Here is an 8,310-nt window from a genome sequence, read left to right on the forward strand (position 1 = left end):
GCAATGCAAATCAATCATTCTCAGTATTTCACACAAGTGGAAAAGGATGGTTCATTTAAATGACCAAAAGTTGTTAAGAATAACTCAACAGTGTAAAATAATGACAAAGTATAAATGTGATGTCCGCTGTGGAAACTAATTTTCATCATCATGCTCCACATTCAGCTAGCTTAACTTCTCTCATTTTTTCATACTGGAGTTGGCTCCTCTCTCTCTATCTCTTATTTATATATATTTCTTTCTCTCTTTCCTTGCTGTAAAACATGTGGCCTGTCAATAAATGGTTCTAATTAAGATTCTTAAGAAGTGAGAAATGGTGTGAGAGGATTAAGTCCAAAAGCTCCACTAATTCCTATAAAAGCTTTCAGAAAGGTGCAAGTCAGCACAAAATATTTAGTCAAGTGAAACCATTTGTCCAAAGAAAGATAACACAAGGAAGATGAATGACAATAGGAATTTATTTGGCTGAAGTTTCTTTAAAAAATCTCTACTACAAGCTATCACAAGGCCATCATTTGAAAAACACAACGACCATCTTTGTATAGTCCTAGGATAACTATTTCAATACAGATCTGTTATCCTTTAAACAATTTAAATTGTTAAATAATTTCAGAGAAGCATACGTTGCTCCGTTAATTAGAGTGGAGTAAATAGGCCATAGTCAATTAGGCTCTCTTTTCTTTGTCCAATTGAAGGTTTTCAATGTATTTATTCCAGTTGAAACTTGTTTAGTTGAACATTAAGCTCCACATTGAATACATTGAACCACAACAGAGAATGTGATCTGGGTCTAGCTCAGTGCAGGGAAGCAGAGAAAGTCAAGGATGTGGGATTTGAGCTTATGTTAATTAGAGATACCTGTTAACAAATTGTTTAAGGAATGTGCTTGTTATTTTTTTAACGAATGTATGTGCATTTACAGCAGTGAAGACAAGGACTGCATTTCTTACCACAGAGTGCAGATATCAGGGAAACTTCTCAATTTAAATATATTTATTGGAGTGACAATCTACTTATACTTCAACATGCAGTGGGGTTGAAGTGAAGGTCACTACACTTATTTCATGACTTGAAGCCAGTGCTGGGAACTAGGAACAGTTTTAATGTGTTTGCCTGATCTGCTATGTATCATTGGAGACCTGCTCTTTTAACAAACAACCTCTCTCAGTCACGAAACCAAGAATCATGGAGAATGTGAAACAGACAAGCTTTATAACCCCTCGGCGGTCTGCTTTAATTACTCTCGCAACGGTGACGAGGAGTGAAATAATGTTTTACGCAGAGAAGGTTGTCGGCACAAACTTTTCCATGATGAGGGCAGATGGTGGGTTGAAATGACTAGGCTTGTAAAACAAAATAGTAATCATTCTACCTCATTGTTCACTCATTGTTTGTTTAGTTCTGGGAATGAATTACAAGATTTCAAGGAGTTTTAGGCCTCTTGTTGCCAGCAATTTGTTTCACTAAAGCTGTTCTGACATTTTTCTAAAGGATTTTATACTCAAACAGCATTGAGTATGAAGAAAGTTATAGAAAGAGCCTAGGGAGGAGAAGTCTGACTATGAATCTCTCTCTCCTCTCTTTCGTTCAGAGTGTGTTTCCCTGTTTAATGAGTGGAGGCAGAACTTTCCTTTGTGTTGCACCATCCGTCCCCATCGTTTCACTAGCTACTGCCCCACAGTCACAGAAATCACTGGTTGTTACCAGACAGATTGTTCATGAATTTTGAATTTATCCTTTTGGCTTTTATAAATTAGAAATGGTCTTTGCCACCACAGTCATGCGAGCGAGCTGGCGCCTTGGTGGGTTATAGCTTGGAGGGATTGCTATGGAAAATGGCATTAGGAACACAGCCATGTTAGGGCCGGGTAGGATAAACATGTGCTGTGTTTGATCAAACTGAAAACATATTTGAGCGTAGACAATGTGACGTCGATAAGATCCCACTGAAGCATCATTTTACAGTGCACAATAAGGTTATTTGGATGGCACATAGAACTGTAGGAGGATTTGTTAAGAAATGTGAATGATTGGGGACAGTGGCACAATGGAAAATGTGTCTGACGACGGATTAGAAGATTCTAGGTTCGACCCCTGGCTGTCTTGGCACTGTATTTAAGGGCCTCCCGAGTGGCGCAGCGGTTTAATGCACTGCACCGCAGTGCTAGAGGCGTCACTACAGACGCTGGTTTGATCCCGGGCTGAATCACAACCGGCCGTGATCAGGAGTCCCATAGGACGGTGCACAATTGACCCAGCGTCGTCCGGGTTTGGCCATGGGGGCTTTGGTTGGCTCATCGCGCTCTAGCGACTCCTTGTGGCGGGCCGGGTGCCTGCAGGCTGACCTCGGTCGTAAGTTGAACAGTGTTTCCTCCGACCCATTGGTGCGGCTGGCTTCCAGGTTAAGCAGGCGGGTGTTAATAAGCGTGGTTCGGTGGGTCATGTTTCGAGGGAGGCATGACTCGACCTTCGCCTCTCGAGCCCATTGGGGAGTTGCAGCAATGAGACAAGATCGCAAAGGGGGTACAAAATATATACAGTGGCAAGAAAAAGTATGTGAACCCTTTGGTAATACCTGGATTTCTGCATAAATCTGATCTGATCTTCATCTAAGTCACAACAATAGACAAACACAGTCTGCTTAAATTAATAACACACAAACAATTATACGTTTTCATGTCTTTATTGAACACACCGTATAAACATTCACAGTGCAGGGTGGGAAAAGTATGTGAACCCTTGGATATAATAACCTCCTTTGGCAGTAATAACCTCAACCAAAGTTTTCTGTAGTTGAGGATCAGACCTGCACAATGGTCAGGAGGAATTTTGGACCATTCCTCTTTACAAAACTGTTTCAGATCAGAAATATCCTTGGGATGTCTGGTGTGAACCGCTCTTTTGAGGTCATGCCACAGCATCTCAATCGGGTTGAGGTCAGGACTCTGACTGATCCACTCCAGAAGGCATATTTTCTTCTGTTGAAGCCACTCTGTTGCTTCTGGGTTTTGGGTCGTTGTCCTGTTGCATCACCCAACTTTTGTTGAGGTTCAATTGGTGGACAGATAGCCTTACATTCTCCTGCAAAATGTCTTGATAAACTTGGGAATTAATTTTTCTGTTGATGATAGCAAGCTGTCCAGGCACTGAGGCAGCAAAGCAGTCCCAAACCATGACGCTCCCTCCACCATACTTTACAGTTGGGAAGAAGGTTTTGATGTTGGTGTGCTGTGACTTTTTTTCTCCACACATAGTGTTTTGTGTTCCTTCCTTCCAAACAACTCAACTTTAGTTTAATCTGTTCACAGAATATTTTGCCAGTAGCACTGTGGAACATCCAGATGCTCTTTTGCTAACTTCAGACGTTCAGCAATGTTTTTTTTGGACAGCATTGGCTTTTTCCTGGTGTCCTCCCATGAACACCATTCTTGTTTAGTGTTTCACGTATCGTAGACTCGTCAACAGAGATGTCAGCATGTTCCAGAGATTTCTTTAAGTCTTAGCTGACACTCTAAGATTCTTTTTAACCTCATTGAGCATTCTGCACTGTCATCTTTACAGCAATCAGTCATCTTTGCAGGATAACAACTCCTAGGGAGAGTAGCAACAGTGCTGAACTTTCCCCATTTATAGATAATTTGTCTTACTGTGGACTGATGAACATCAAGGCTTTTAGAGATACTTTTGTAACCCTTTCCAGCTTTATGCAAGTCAACCAGCCTTAATCTTGTGTCTTCTGAGATCTCTTTTGTTCAAGGCATGGTTCACATCAGGCAATGCTTCTTGTGAATAGCAAGAAGTTAGTGTTTTTTATAGGGCAGGGCAGCTCTAACCAACATCTCCAATCTCGTCTCAATGATTGTACTCCAGGTTAGCTGACTCCTGACTCCAATTAAGCTTTTGGAGAAGTCATTAGCCTAGGGGTTCACACACTTTTTCCAACCTACACTGTGAATGTGTAAATGATGTATTCAATATAGACAACACAGAAATTATTGTATTTTTCTTATTAGTTTAAGCAGACTGTGTTTGTCTGTTGTTGTGACTTAGATGAAGATCAGATCAAATGTTTTGATCAATTTATGCAGAAATCCAGATAATTCAAAAGGGTTCACATACTTTATCTTGCCACTGTATATTTTTGAATGAACTGAACAGTCTTGTTACTTAGTTACAAAACATCTGAGTAGGAGAGCTGATCTAGGACCAGGTCTCCTTTGCCCATCTAATCCTATTCATTATGATCTGAAAATTAACACTGATCCCAGATCAGCAGTCTTACTCCGAGACGCTTTATGAATATGGGCCCTGCGAAGTTACTGTATGAAAATCAATGTATGCAGAGGTGGAGCCATACTGTCTGATTGTTGACTGGCACCAAGTGATACAGTATCAGCCAAAGTGCACCGCCCTCATCAGGGGAATACACAAGTCTGCAATTATTCAGAGATTACTTATTTATCTTAATACATCTACCTAAGGTCTGTGTGTTAGGAAGTGTTCAAATTCACCCAGGGAACTTACTTCAGCTGTGCTGTTTCTTCTCCTGAACAATAACTAACAGACTGGAATAGAATAGATTTTTAGCTTGACCTACAAAAGTGTTCTAGATTAGAATGATATGCATTCAGATCATATGTATTGGCCTATATGAAAACAAAGCAAAGTTATATCATTATAAGAAACAGACATTCATATTTCTAATCACGAAAATGCGTCATCATTCATCCTGTTTTCTGTCAATTTTCTGGATCCGGTCCCTGTAGACTGATATTTCTGGATGCTGTGTGTTTCTGAGATCACTTGCATGAAAGATGAGGTCACCCATACACCTCTTGAAATAGCCCAAAATAGCCTTACAATCTGATTGGCTGAAAGAGTAGGCCTATGCGTGACAATCTGATTGGCTGGAAGAGTAGGCCTCTAACATGATGAACCAATAATATCTCCCAGACCATATCATTATCCAATCATCAATCCAGTTTGGTACAGTTTCTACTGGTTCCAGGTTACTCTGTATGGCAGAACTCCACGTGGTATTAGAAATGTGTTATTGATATTATTCTGTGATTGAGGGGGGATTCTTGAGAGGAAATGCAGAGCTAAGTCGATGTCGACTCTTGTGGCATGAGGTAGGGTTGACCCTGAAGTGTGATGTGCTTGTTTGGACTCAACACCAATCCATTACCTCAGTACTAAACCTGGGTTCAAATAGTATTTGAAATCTTTCAAATAATTTATCTTGGCTTGATTGAGCTGGCCTGGCACAACGAAACCAAATTGAATAGTCCCAAAAGTGCCAACCCCTGCCTTCTGTATTTTTAGGCTGACTAAAGCCGCTAAAAGTATTTGAAATAATTTCAAATACTTTATTGTTGGCTTTTGTCAACCTAAAAAGCCGGAAGGCAGGGTTTGGCACCTTTGGGACTACTCCATTTGGTTTCAAATAATTTCGCTGGGCTTGATTGAGCTGGCCTGGCACAACGAAACCAAATGGAATTGTTTCAAATACTATTTGAACCCAGGTCTGTCAGTGCATCTGTGTAATGCTGAGAGACAAGTAGAGAAGCCTGACAAAGGGCACAGGCTATTATTAAAGTCTATGGTGGTATGTTTCAGAATAGCTATTCTCTTCTTGCATCTGTCTGTAGCCATTGATGTTTACTTAGAACTCAGTTGGTGATTGAGTTGTTAATGTTGTGAAATCTAGCTAGTATAAGGATTTCAACACAGTTGTATCACGTTTTATCTTAATTCCTTACTCTGTGTACACAGTATGTAGCGAATACAATGGCCTAATTAAGAATGAACAACGTACAACCCATTATAAACTATTCAATTAAGATTGACTTTATATAACATTTATCCTAGTTTCAAACTATAGTGCATCTTCCCAAAGTATCTCTTCACAATTTTCTCAGCTCCCTTTCAAAACTCATAGACTTTCTCATTATCGACCCACCATAGTTCGGTATATGTAGTCCATCTAGTCCTCACTGTTGTGTTGTATGCATCTTAAGTCTGAGTGGCAGCTGAGAGCATGGGTTTGAACTCTGCTGAATAAAGAGAGACATCCATCAGACATCGTTCTTCAGCAGAGAACAGCCTGCACTGTATAATAACCCTCTGATGCCTCTCCACACGCACGTGCACGCACACACACACACACACACACACACACACACACACACACACACACACACACACACACACACACACACACACACACACACACACACACACACACACACACACACACACACACACACACACACACACACACACACACACACACACACACACACACACACACACACACACACACACACAGAACTTAACCCTCCAATGCCTTGTCATTCGTGAACAGTGTTTGGCCTTCAACATTAAGGACTTGGCTCTGTTCACCATGTTCTATATAGAGGAGCCTCTTTGGCCCTTTTGAGGTCCTCTGTTTTTTGCCTTTGAGCTTTATTCATTTCACTGCTGGCAACAACCAAGTTTCCCACCAAATTCCACAGACCTAAAACCATCCTCTCTCGCTTGTTCTCTATTGCACTCTCACTTTCTTTCTTGCACTCTCTCTCTCTCTCTCTCTGTCTCTCTCTCTCTCTCTCTCTCTCTCTCATGGTCATGCCTTTTGAGTCTCATGTTATTTTTTTGTCATCCATTTCATTAAAGCCAGACATTTTTATATTCTTCAACCACAGTTGTGAGAGGAATTCAGTGTTTTCAAGCTTACTGGAAAGAGACAAAAAAAATGTTTTGCAATGAATATGGAACACTTTCATAAGGATCATGACTTAGAATTACCTGTTATCACCAACCCACTGAAACAAGTAACAAATTAGCTCTCAACACATCTATGACACTGACATTACTATTGGTTTTGAGGCAGAAATTATTTTGGCTCAGCTTATTTTGGTCTGAAATCAAGAATATAAATATTTAAAAAACTTTGTTTCCTTTTTTGTCTCCCTCTCCTCCAACCCTAGCCACTCAGGCCCTACCCAGATGGTCAAGCGGCATCACAATCTTTGCTTTCTCTCCCACTACTCTCTCCTCTTCTAACCTATCATCTCTCCCTTCTGCTAAATCCTTCTCCCTCCTGTCTCCTGATTCTGCCTCTTCGACACTATTCTCCTCCCTTTTCTGCATCCTATGACTTACGCTGTCTCCTTTCCTCCCGGCCGACTCGGCCCTCCCCTCCTGCTCCATGGAGGAAAATGGAGGAAAACTTTTGGAGGACCTATCATCCGTTCACTCCCTCCTCTCTACCTTCTCTTCCTCTGTATCCACTGACTTCTTTCTCCCCTCCCTCTCCAGATGAAATCCTGCGACTAGTGAAGTCTGGCCACCCGACAACCTGCCCGCTCGACCCTATCCCCTCCTCCCTTCTCCAGACCATCTCTGGAGATCTTCTCCCATTCCTCACTTCCCTCATCAACTCATCTCTGACGATCTTCTTGAACCTATCCAGTCAGGCTTCAAAGACGGGTCACTCAACCAAGACTGCTTTTCTCTGTGTCACGGTGGCTCTCCGCACTGGCAAAGCTGACTCTCTCTCCTCTGTTCTCATCCTCCTAGATCTATCTGCTGCCTTCGACACTGTGAACCATCAGATCCTCCTCTCCACCCTCTCAGGGCTGGGCATCTCAGGCTCTACACACTCTTGGATTACATCCTACCTTGCAGGCCGCTCCTACCAGGTGACGTGGAGAGGATCTGTGTCTGCACCACGCACTCTCACTACTGGTGTCCCCCTAGGCTCGGTTCTAGGCCCTCTCCCCTTCTATCTATACACTAAGTCATTCAGCTCCATCATATCCTCACATGGTCTCTCCTATCATTGCTGTGCTCATGACACTCAACTACTTTTCTTCTTCCCCCATTCTGACACCCAGGTGGCGACACGCATCTCGGCGTGCCTGGCAGATATCTCAGCTTGGATGTCGGCCCACCACTTCAAGCTCAACCTAGACATGACGGAGATCTTAAGATGAATGCAACAACTGTAAGTCGCTCTGGATAAGAGCGTCTGCTAAATGACTAAAATGCTAAAATGATCATCTTGATTAAAAACGATATCGGTCACAATATTTAGGTTGTCTAAGAAGATTTCATGGTGTTCACTTTAAATGTCCAACACAACCATGTAACTAAAGCCATTGCACTGATCTCAAGCAAAGAGTTGAGATCCTGCAGATTTGATCAAAGTCGTTCTCCATTCTTCTTTTCACCTAATTTTTCACCTGATTTACTTAACAAAAGGCACATCTCAATAGGTGGTCCAGGTATCCTCTTTTGTTCTCT

This window comes from Salvelinus alpinus, unplaced genomic scaffold, assembly GCF_045679555.1.
Source record: "Salvelinus alpinus unplaced genomic scaffold, SLU_Salpinus.1 scaffold_41, whole genome shotgun sequence".
NCBI classification, from domain to species: domain Eukaryota; kingdom Metazoa; phylum Chordata; class Actinopteri; order Salmoniformes; family Salmonidae; genus Salvelinus; species Salvelinus alpinus.